The following is an 8,455-nucleotide window of genomic DNA, read 5'->3' as shown; positions in this document are numbered from 1 at the left end:
TAAACCAAAACAAGTTTAATGCTAGTTTACACAGAAGTATATTTCTTCTTTTCAAAAATGGTTGGCAGTTGAAACAATCATTAGATTATTAGGAAATCATTTAATTACCTTGAAGCAAATATCAAGCCATTGGCATGAGCTGCAGATTTAACTGTTCTAAGACATAGAAATAAGATTCATCAGTCAAGGTTCTTAGCCAGCCTATTCTAATGGTTAATAATAATGCCTATTCCTGATCTCCTCCACACTGCTGCCTACGTAGTTGCCTTGAAAATATTTTCCATAGAAATGAACAATTAAAATGGTGGAGTCTTCACTTCCGCAGCACTTACACTAAAACTGAAACATACAGAGAAGATTGGGATGGTCCCTGGGCAAGGATGACATGCACATTTGTGAAGTGTTCTATATTTTTAACAAATTGTTTGTGACACAGAGGATAAATGCTTTAGGTGATGGATACTCCATTCATCCTGATGTGATGATTACACATGCTTGTATCAAACTATCCCATATACCCCATAAGTATATATAGTATGTATGCATAAAATTAAAAATTAATTAAATGGTGGAGAAGTTTCTAATGTCAGATTAGAGACTACTAATCTTTTTCATTGGCCTGATAATTTTATATGATCAGTCATTAACCAGGAGATTAATATAATTACAGATTTATTGTCTCTGCCTTATTTTGCATTGTGGAAAATGTGCAGAGATGACACCAGACTTGTATTTTTCAAATCCCACACTTATCTCATGTAAATATAAATTCAGATGTAACACTTTACAGTTGAAAGGGATCTTCGCAATGAACAAATAATAGATCTGAGATTCAGAGGGGCAAAGCTATTTGTCTCAAGTCATAAAGAGAGATAGTGTGGGACCTGAAGCAAAACTGACGATTTCCTGGTTCCTAGCCCAGTCCATTTACAGCGCACCTCCAAGGAATTAGAATTTTCAAAACTTGTGTCAAGTAGATATAAAATTATTATATTGTGATTTTTAGTACTCTGTGAATTTCCATAGGATATTTTCATTTTCCAAAAAATTTTGGAAGCCTAAGTTAACACCTGCTCCTTTTAAGTAAATGAAAAACATCTTTATTCTTTAATAAATTATCCTTGCTCCCACTATAAGTGCCAAACAAAAGTACACAAGCTGTCAGTATCTCCAAAAAAAAAAAAAAACAACATGAAATGGTTTCAAAAGTCTTATTAGGGAAGTGATAAACTGAACTATCGCCAAGGTTTGGCTCTATTTTCTCCTGTTGGATGTAATTGGTTACTTATTTTCAAAGTTGGAATCCTTCACATTCTTGCAGATGCTACACTAATACAGAAACACTTTAAAATTGACCCTGAAGCCACCAAGAAGATTAAGCAGTGATTTGAACATTTTTTACTAAGGTTAGTGTATTTGAAATGAAACAAAAAAAATGCATTTGGTTAAAACTCTGTCTCTTCAGTGAATTGTTTTAATAACAATGCTAGTGCCAGTGAGTTTTGAATGTACTTAGAAGAGTGTGCAAATACACACCAAAATTACATAATAGCCCACGGTCACTTGGAGCTAAGTGGATAGTGCCAATGCCAAGCATTCCAGCCTGTATTTTACCCTGAAATCACAAACTCATTTGACAGTTAGAACATGAGTTCAAGTGTGCCTTGACAGATAGACAATCTGGCACATGGTTAGCAAGAAATGATACTGGGTAGAATCACTAGATGGAACAGAAGAGTGGTTAGCCTAATTTCTACTTTGACTTCTTGATAAAGAGTAAGATCTTTCAGGAATTATATTTTAAGAACTGTACTGTTTGGCCCTGACAGTCTCAGGTCAAGTGTTTTAGCTGCAAATTCCAGCTACCATCTGACTCAAAGCTGCTCATTTTTAGCCTCTTGCAGGCCCAGTCACTATGCATTTATACATCCTCATTCAATATGACTCTGATTGCATTAGGTGCATGGGGCCTGAAGTAATATAAAATCAAAGAAAACAACTTGCAAAGCGAGGGGTTTGGAAATCTTCAAAGCTCCAAACATTTGACTACTCAAATGTCTTTTGTCATTGTTGCTATGTTTTTTCTGTTACCTGCTGATCATATCTATGACACAATATTTGTGGCTTTTAAATCTGAAAAGTAAGGCTTTTTAAAAATGAGTAGAGTTTGATGGAAGGGACATTTTCTTCTCAATTTGGTCACCTTGATTTTGCCACTTGGTTTAATACAAGGAGAATGTACCTCAAATTTGAAGTTGGCTATCTCATTTTGATAAAATAACAATTCTCTGGAGTGACTTCACAAAGCAAGGAAAGGGTAAATGAGAGACAGCCCAGGGGCCCACATTCCCACCATAAAATCATGAAATCCTGGCCACAGGAGAGTCCCAACCCCCCCCAACAAGCCTCCCAACCCACGAAACTAACACAGGGAGCTTCTAGGAGGCTGTGGGACAGAGCTGCTCCATGGAGGGAGTTCAGGCTGAGTCCCACACCCTTTCTGAGACCTTTCTTAGACCTAATGTGGCCACAGCAGGGCACCATTTTCAAGCCTAGCCTTTGGCAGGCTACACTGGGGCACAGCAGTGTGGGAATTGAGGTATTATAGAAATGTGGGCTGTTGCTGCTGAAACTGGGGCATAACCTTGGAGCAGTCATGCAGCTGGGGCTGAGAAGCAAGTGAGACGTAAGTTATAACTTCTGGTAATGGGAAGCAAGCATTACTGGAATTGAGACTGTGATGCCAGTGCAAGTTTCCACTGGAACTTAGTTGTAAGCTAAGTAAGGTCTCTAGCAGCTGGGGCTGAGGTACAAGCTATGAACAGGTTATCACCACCAGGGCTAGGGGGCAAGCCCCACTGGCACTACAGCATGAGAGGGATATGCATTCCCCTCTTGCCAGCCTGGGCTGTGGCCATCGAGGCCAGCCCCACTCCCCCCAGTGGCAGGGCCTCAGCACAGCTGCTATCGCCCCCCACTTGAGCACTCTGTTTGTAACCCGAGTATTACCCTATCCCTGCCCACCATGGCTGGTACCTGATCTCACCACTGGGGTGGTAGGAGGGGGTTCTTAGCATAAGCCTGCAAAGCCTAGCTTTATTCTCCTCTTAGGTAGAGCACATAGCCTGGGCTCCTGGGGATTGCCGAACCCAATCCACCATGTTGGGCACTTGAGCACTCCTCCCAGGGGCCTGAGGCTGAGCCTAAACTCCCAGCTATTACCATCTCAGCTGACAACTACCTACAAGCACCACCCATGGGCCTGGAGACTTTCCCACCCAGCTAATTGCAGCCACTGCCAACATCACTGTACATCACTTGGAACCCAGAGAATTATCTTGCCACTGCTACTGTCATTGCCCACACCACACTGGCTTCCTAAGGCCAGGGAACTCACCCACCCACCTGGTCCATGGCTGCTATAATTGGCATCTGAGCAAGCCATCTGGAGATCCAAGAATCTGCCCACTGGCAGCTACTAACCATGTGACCAGTGGAAACTCCCATGAGGCACAAGGACAGGCATGCTTAGTCCACTGTTACCACCACTGGGAACTGAAGACTGGCCCGCCTGGCATTTCTATCCTCAGCACAACCTCACCATAGTCTCTGCTAGTAACCACACCCTAACCCACGAAGGAAATCACAGATACCACTGATGCTGTTTATGCCCCCCAAAATTCTACAGAGATTACACTCTATACTACTGCACATACCCAGAATCAAAATGAAAGTGCCCTGGCCAACCGATATCATATCCGTATCTTCAGAAAAAGGACTTCCTCTATGAACATAAATTCAAAAATAGGAAGAAGTGACTATTACAGCAGATGTACAAACATCAATGTAAGGACACAGGAAACATAAAAAAGCAAGAAAATATGACACCTCTAAAGGAACACAATAATTCTCCAGCAATAGATCTTAACCAGAAAGAAATTCTTGAAATCCAAGATAAATAATTCAAAATATTGATGTAAAATAAGCTCAGTGAGATATAAAATAATTCAGAAAAAAATACATGTAAATCAAGAAAAAAATTCAGAACACGAATGAGAAATTTAGCAAAGACAGATTTTTTTTTAATAAGAATCAAATGGAAATTCTGGAACTAAAGAATTCATTAAAAAACAAAACACATGAAAACTTCAATGATAGACTAGATTAAGCAGAAGAAAGGACCTCAAAACTTGAAGACAGGATTTTTTGAAATTATCTATCTAGAAAAAAATAAAGAAAAAAGACAAAAGAATGAGCAAAACTTTCATGACATTTAGGATAACATAAGCAAAAGAATATTTGAATTATTGGTGTCCATGAGAGCAAAGAGAAAATGAAAGTATTATAAAAGTTATTTAGTAAATTAATAGATGAAAACTTGCCAACTCAAACAAGACATTTAGACATTTGGATATAGGAAATTCAGAGATTCCCCAGGCAGGTAAAATGCAAAAAGGACTTCCTCATGCCACATCATGATTCGATTTTCTAAAGTCAAAGATAAAGCGTGAATCCTAAAAACAGCAAGTGAAAAGCATCTAGTAATTTATAAAGGAAACTACGTCAGGCAGCAGTGGATTTCTCAGCAGAAACTTTATAGACCAGAAGAGGATGGAATGATGCATTCAGTGCTAAAAGGAAAAAAAAAACTGATAGTTACAAATACTATATCCAGCAAAATTATCCTTCCTAAATGAAGAAAAAGTAATATTCTTTTCCAGAGAAGCAAATGCTGAGGGAATTGATTATCACTATATTGGTCCAATAAGAAATGCTCAAGGAATCCTAAAACTGGAAATGAAAGGATGACATTTACCATCACAAAAACACATGAAAGTATGAACCTCACTGGTAAAGCAATCACAGAGAGCAGAAAAAAAAAAGGTACTCAAATGGTTCTACTACAGAACTCCACCAAACCACAACAATAAGCAATAAAAGAAGAAAAAAGGAACAAACAATGTACAAAATAACCAGAAAACAAGGACAATATGACAGGAACAGTGTCTCACATACCAATAACCTTGAATATAAATGGATTAAATTTTCTACTTAAAAGATAGATGAAGGAATTCTAAAAATTATCCAAGTATATACTCCTTATAAGAAATTCACCTTACCAATAAAGACGCATGTAGACCGAAAGTAAAGTGATAGAACAAGATATTCTATGCAAATGGAAACCAAAAGCAGGAGGAGCTACACTTATGTCAGATAAAATAGACTTTAAATCAAAACTAGTAAAAAAAAAAAAAAGGAAAAAGAAGGTCACAATATAATGATAAAGGGATCAATCCAGCAGGAGTACATAACAATTTCAAATATATATGCACTCAACACAGGAGTACCCAGATTTACAAAACAAATATTACTAGATGTAACGAGAGATAAATTGCAATATGATAATAGTGAGGAACTTCCACATCCCTTTCTCAGAGTCAGACATTATCTAAACAGAAAACAAAGAAAAAATGAATTTAAACTGGACTCTACACTGAATGAACTGAACAGACATTTACAGAACATTCTATCCAACAACTGTAGAAGATACATTCTTTTCATCAGCACATGGACATTCTCCAGATTAGACCATAGGTTAGGTCAAAAAACAAGTCTCAAAAAAAAATTTTAATTGGAATAATATTAAATATTTATTTCAGACCACAGTGAAATAAAACTAAAAACTAACACCAAGAGAAACTTTGGAACTATACATGGAAATTAAGTAACATGTTCCTGAATGACCATGGAATCAAGGAAGAAATTAAGATAGGAATCAAAAATTCTTAAAACAAATGAAAATGGAAACATAACACACCAAAACCTGTGGGATACAGCAAAAGCTCAGAGAAGTTTATAGCAGTAAATGCATACATCAAAAAATAGAAAGAGTATAAATTAATGATCTAACAATGCACCTCATGGAACTAGAAAAACAAGAGCCAAACTCCAAATTAGCAGAATAAAAAAAAAAAAGATAACAACAGAATTAAATGAAATAGAGACTTAAAAAAATACAAAGGATCAACGATGAGAAGTTTTTCTTTGGAAAACTAAACAAGATTGATCAAACACTAGCTAGTCTAAGAAGAAAGAAAACTCAAACAAAATCAAAAATAAAAAAGAAGATATTACAACTATATTCCATGAACAACTATTTGCTGACGAACTGGAAACCTAGAGGAAATTGATAAATTCCTGAAGACACAAAACCTATCAACATTGAATCAGGAAGAAATAGAAAACCTGTGCAGACCAATAATGAGCAACAAGATAGAATCAGTCGTAAGTCTCCCCACAAAGAAAAGCCCAGGACCAGATGAACAGATAAATTCACAGCCAATTCTATCAAATGTACAAAGAAGAACTAATGCCATTCTGAAACTATTTCAAAAAATTGAAGAGGAAAGAATTCTCCCTAACTCATTCTACAAGGCCAGCATCAACCTGATACCAAAGCCTGACAAGGACACCCACACACTCACACATACACCCTACAGGCCAATATCCCTGATGAACGCAGACGTAAAAATCCTTACCAAAATACTAGCAAACTGAATCCAGCAGCACATCAAAAAGTTAATTTACTGCAATCAAGTGAGTTTCATCCCAGGGATGCAAGGATGGATCAACACATGCAAATCAATAAATGTGATTCACCACATCAACAAATGAAGAACAAAAACTATATGATCACCTCAATAGATTCACAGCATTTGAGAAAACTCAACATTCCTTCATGACAAAAACTCTCAACAAACTAGGCATAGAAGGATCATACCTCAAAATAATAAATAGGCTTACATGGCAAACCCACATCTAACATCATACTGAATGGGGAACAGTTGAAGGCTTTTTCTGTAAGAACCAGAACAAAACAAGAACGCCCACTTTCACCACTCCTATTCCACATAGTACTGAAAGTTCCGGCTAGAGGAATCAGATAAGAGAAAGAAATAACAGGTATCCAAATTGGAAAAGAAGAAGTCAAACTGTCCCTCTTTGTTTATGATATGATTTTGTATCTCGAAAAAACTAGCAGCTCCACCCAAAACTCTTAGATTTGATAAATGTATTCAGTAAAGTTGCAGGATACAAAATCACAAATCAGTAGCGATTCTATATACCAATAATGGTCTAGCCAAGAAAGAAATAGCTTAAAAAATTAAAGACCTAGAAATAAATCTAACCAAGGAGGTGAAAGAGCCCGTGCTCATTAGAAGAATTAATTTTGTTAAGTATCATTAATGGCCATATTGCCCAAAGGAATCTACAGATTCAATACAATCCCTACCAAAATACCAATGACATTCTTTACAAGGTAAGAAAAACAATCCTAAATTCATATGGAACCAAAAATAGCCTTAATAGCAAAAAGAAACAAACTGTAGGCATCACATCACCTGACTAGTACAAGGTTACAGTAACCAGAATTGCATGGTATTGGTATAAAAATAGACACAGACCAATTGCACAGAATAGAGAACCGAGAAGTAAAGCAACTTACTTACAACCAACTCATCTTCAACAAAACTGATGGGAACTTATACTTGGGAAAGGACACCCTTTTTAATAAATAATGCTGGCAAAATTTGATAGTTGCATGCAGAAGAATGAAACTGGACCACTATGACTCACTATATACAAAAGTTAACTCAAGAGATATTAAAGACTTAAACATTAGACCTCAAACTATGAAAATACTTGAAGAAAACCCAGGGAAAACTCTCCTGGACATTGAACTAGGCAGAGTTTATAACTAGGACCTCAAAAGCACAGGCAACAACAACAAAAACATTAACAAATGGGACTTAATTGAACCAAACAGCTCCTGCACAGCCAAAGAAATAATTGAGAGAGCGAAAAGGCAACCTGTTGAAAGGGAGAAAATATTTGCAAACTATTCATCTGACAGGCGACCAACATTCAGAATATACGAGGAACTCAAACTACTGTACAGGAAAAATAGCAAATAATCCCATTAAAAGTAGACAAAGATATGAATAGACATTTTGCACAAGAAGACATACACATGGCCAACAGGTATATGAAGAAATGTTCAGTACCACTAATTACCATAAAAATGCAAATCAAAACCACAAGAGAGACAATCATATTCCAGTCAGAATGGCTGTTTTAAAAAATATATAAAATATACAAATATATAAAAAATTACAAAAAATAATGAATGTTGGTGAGGATGCAGAGAAAGGGGGTCTCTTATACACTGTTGGTGGGAATGTTAACTAGTATAGCCACTAGGGAAAACAGTGGGGAAGTTCCTCAAAATCTAAAAGTAGAATTGCCACTTAATGCAGTAATCTCACTGCTGGACATCTACCTCCCAGAAAAAAAATTAATATACCAATGGGATACCCTGCACTTCCATGTTTATTGCAGCACTATTCACAATAGCAAAAATATAGAATCAACCTAAGTGTTCAACAATGGATGA

The 8,455-nt window shown here is 36.9% G+C and overlaps 1 non-coding gene across 1 annotated transcript; it reads left to right on the top strand.

The window, feature by feature from the left end:
* Positions 1–309: 309 nt before the first annotated feature.
* Positions 310–415, top strand: LOC111554185. Its single transcript, XR_002735174.1, has one exon. It is a non-coding gene; the product is annotated as a U6 spliceosomal RNA (small nuclear RNA).
* Positions 416–8,455: the final 8,040 nt, after the last annotated feature.

This window comes from Piliocolobus tephrosceles, chromosome 3, assembly GCF_002776525.5.
Source record: "Piliocolobus tephrosceles isolate RC106 chromosome 3, ASM277652v3, whole genome shotgun sequence".
NCBI classification, from domain to species: domain Eukaryota; kingdom Metazoa; phylum Chordata; class Mammalia; order Primates; family Cercopithecidae; genus Piliocolobus; species Piliocolobus tephrosceles.
This window is presented reverse-complemented; position numbering and strand designations above follow the sequence as displayed.